At 48.3% G+C, this 3,588-nt stretch overlaps 1 protein-coding gene across 1 annotated transcript in view; it reads right to left on the reverse strand.

The window, feature by feature from the left end:
• The window catches only part of LOC102244144, an 8,893-nt gene that overhangs the window by 1,943 nt on the left and 3,362 nt on the right, over nt 1-3,588 (reverse strand). The window lies entirely within an intron of this gene.

Consider the following 3,588-nt stretch of genomic DNA (forward strand, 5'->3'; position numbering starts at 1 on the left):
AATTCTCTTCCCAGTAGTTCTGATAGCTTCGTTCCCCCCAGGTGGGTGCTCTGGTGGGTCTGGGAAGCGATGGTCTGCCTCAGGGCTTCTGGCACTATAGGCCTTCCGTCTGGCAGAATTAGCCATCCAGCCTCTCCTTCCCGGGTCCTTAGTTTCTCAGCTAGCCTCTGCTCCTCTGGCAGATGAGTAGGCTTCACGCTGGTAGGGCTACGAGAACTTCTAGGGGCCCTACTGGTCTTTTAGCCACTTCCTTGGCCTCCTGTAAGGGCAGTGTGAGGAGATATATCCCTGTATTCCCTGGGTAGGTCTGGCAGGGCCAGTTCCGGGGCGCTCACCAGGGCTTCTTTCTTTTTTTTTTTTAAATATATTTTATTGATTTTTTACAGAGAGGAAGGGAGAGAGATAGAGAGTTAGAAACATCGATCAGCTGCCTCCTGCACATCTCCCACTGGGGATGTGTGCGCAACCAAGGTACATGCCCTTGACCGGAATCGAACCTGGGACCTTTCAGTCCGCAGGCCGACGCTCTATCCACTGAGCCAAACCGGTTTCGGCTAAATTGCAGCTTTTACGTTCCAGCAGGGAACTATTGTTTCTGTTGTACTGACCACAATCAAATGAACTAGCCTTTTCCTTTGTTTGTTTTATGCCTCTCTTTCTAGTTGAAGGTAAGATCCATGCAAGAAGAACCTGTGTCTGTTATAAAACTGAGACTAGTGGAGTAGTTAGAATTATACTCCATGCAATGTAAATAGCACCCAGATATGTGGAGGCTGGGACCATCTAGGAAATATGAGTAGATCAGACTAGTTGAATGGAAGGGTCTTATCTTGACAGGTTGCCAAATTTAGACTTCATAAAGTATTAGAGGAGCCTCTGAAAGTTGTGATTAGGTGGGCAATATATACACAATAATACCTTTGGACAAACAATATGGTAGAAATGTGTGGAGTGCTTTTGGAGATGGGAATGAGGTGGATACCCTGCAGAATCTATTCAGTAGTCCTGAAGCAGCTGTTTTCAGGAAGCTGAAATGTTTACTCTTTTTTCCTTTCCCCACCAGAGGGCCTGAGTGAGTGCTGAGTTCCATAAGGAAGTCCACCTTTTGGCCCCCCAATGTCAGGGTTATCCTGGGTTCTCGGGGGCCAGCTGAGCCCTGACAACCTTAATCCACCTCCTCCACCAGCATGGGAGGGAGTCGGTTCCCCCGCACGTTCAGGGCACTCCCTTTTTCCAATGTCCTTCCTTTCTGCAAAATGCACACTGATTTTTCCCAAGCCGGGGTTGGACTCCTTTTCTCCCACGAGGTTTTTCTTTGCCCTTGTTGTCTCTTCAGCCCCTTGGGCCTTTTTTCTCGCTTATGGCTGGGAGGACCTTCGCCATCCGGGTGTTTAAACCTGCCGTCGGATCCTCCCTGATTGTTAAAAACCTTCTGGGCCACCTCAACCAACTCAGAGATTGATTTCTCCTCAAAGCCCTCTAACTTCTGCAATTTTTCTAACATCTGGGGTCGACTGGGAAACAAATGCAACATTGACAGCCCTCTGATTTTCCGGGGCATTAGGGTTAGGCCCCTGGACTGTCTCTGTCACCTTAGAGATGTTTGTGGGTCTCTGAGCAGCAGCTCGGATGCCCCTCAATAGAGTCTGGCGATACTGATCGAGAGCCTCCTTTCCCCTGTTACTATTGGGGTTCCAGTCGGGTCGCCTGAAGGGAAACGCAGCCTCTAATCTGTCTTGGTCAGATGTAGGCTGTCCATCCGGACCCAGAACAAGTTTCCTCCCTTCCGCCCTGACCCTCTCTCTCTCTCTTCTGAAGTGAAAAGGGTTTGCAGTAGCTGCTGACAATTATAAAAAATCACGGACTCCAAAAGAGAGATTAACCCCTGAGGGTTCTGGGAGAAAGAAGGACCCCGGCCCCTCTAACTGTACAGGCCACCGGTAGAAAAGGGGACACAGACCACAAAAGGCTGGCAACACAGGAGCCTCGGGACCAAGGGACGCCCGCAGGGCTCCGCCGGTCCTCCCCCTCCCTGCCTTCACATGCCGTCCCTGCCCAGTGCGAGGAGGGGAGAACGGAGCCGGGCCCTGGACTGGTGGAAACCAGCTGTGGAGGAGGCAGGGCTCCGGATCAGGGTCTTTTGCCACCGTGGGACGGGTGGGTGGAGGAGCATACGGGGGAGGCCTGACCCCGGGGAGTGCCTCCTCACCTGGATCTTGGAGATCAGGGGGAGCTTTGCTCCTCTGGGCCGTCTGACCCAGACTGTCTGTCTCTGTCCCAATTTCTTTTCCTCATTCTGAAAACTCTTTAACCACCTTGGTTTTTCAGTCAAAATATAATATAGGGAATTTGGTTGGGGTGACCCGGCCAGCCGTAGACAACATGGTGAACCTGAAAAGCGGTGGTTAAATCATAAGTCCCTACGTCCGACCATCCTACCTGGAAAGTGGGCCACTCCCATTTAGAATTTCTGCAAATCAAAAGCATTAACATCATAACCTTTAAATCTACCCTAGAACTTCAATTTAATACAGTAAATTTACAACCGAGGTAAGAGCAACTGATAGACAGAAATTTTTATTAGCTAAGTGGGCTGATTCCCCTTTAATAGTGAGCAAAAGACTCTGAGAAAAATAATTCTCGCAATTGCCAAGAGACTTTTGCAAACCATTACTGGTTCAGCCCAAACGTTCAGCCAGGCATATCGAAAGAAAAGTAGAATAGATCAAAGTAGCTTTCACTTCACACAGACCAGTAATGAGTATCCAAGGCAGACTTATACTCTCTTAGTAGACTAGCCCAGGCTGGAGCTGTATCCAGTCCCCCTTCTCTGTAGTAAATTGGCTAGTCCCACACAAACAAACTTTGTCCCGACCCATGATGATCGGTGGCGAGAGACAGACAAGGGAGGGGGTGACCTGTTTTCACAGATCCTCATGCAGATGCCCGCCTGGCCACGTCCCTTGGGAGCTTAGATTCATCTTAGCTAAGGTGCACCCGTATAAACCCCAGGCCTGGTCACCTCCATGTGGAGGTGAGTCACCGTTATGCCATATTGTTGTAATGTACCCCGCAAATCACAGAAGGACGCCTCAAGAAGTCGAATTAAAGAGTCACATTTATTGCAATCCGGGACAAATCTCATAGTAGTAAGATGGTGGCAAAACCAGACTTATATAGGCAAAGATCACAAAGGTATTGATTACATCTCAAGGTTTGGAATGAGGCACCTGGCTCGAAAAAAAGCAGATTACAGAAGCAGAATTAAGCATGTTAATACAGTTTCGGGTCTCCGGATCACTGAGTTGACAGAAATACATTATCTAGAGCCATCGAGGTAATTTAGAGTAATTGCGCTGTCCTGGTCTTGGGACCACTGAGTCAGCTGGAATGCACCACCTGTGGCCACTAAGACAATTTAGGATAATTGTGCCGTCCTGTTTCCCAGGTACAGAAAAATGTGGTTCAATAACCAGTAAGATAACAATCAATGGGATAGTCATTCAATCAAATGGGATGATTTATACAATTCAGAAAATCAAAATAACTTTTCTATTGTTAAGCCAAACAACAGGGTTAGAGTTAAAC

The sequence above is a fragment of the Myotis brandtii genome, unplaced genomic scaffold (assembly GCF_000412655.1).
Source record: "Myotis brandtii unplaced genomic scaffold, ASM41265v1 scaffold421, whole genome shotgun sequence".
In the NCBI taxonomy this organism is placed as follows: Eukaryota; Metazoa; Chordata; class Mammalia; order Chiroptera; family Vespertilionidae; genus Myotis; species Myotis brandtii.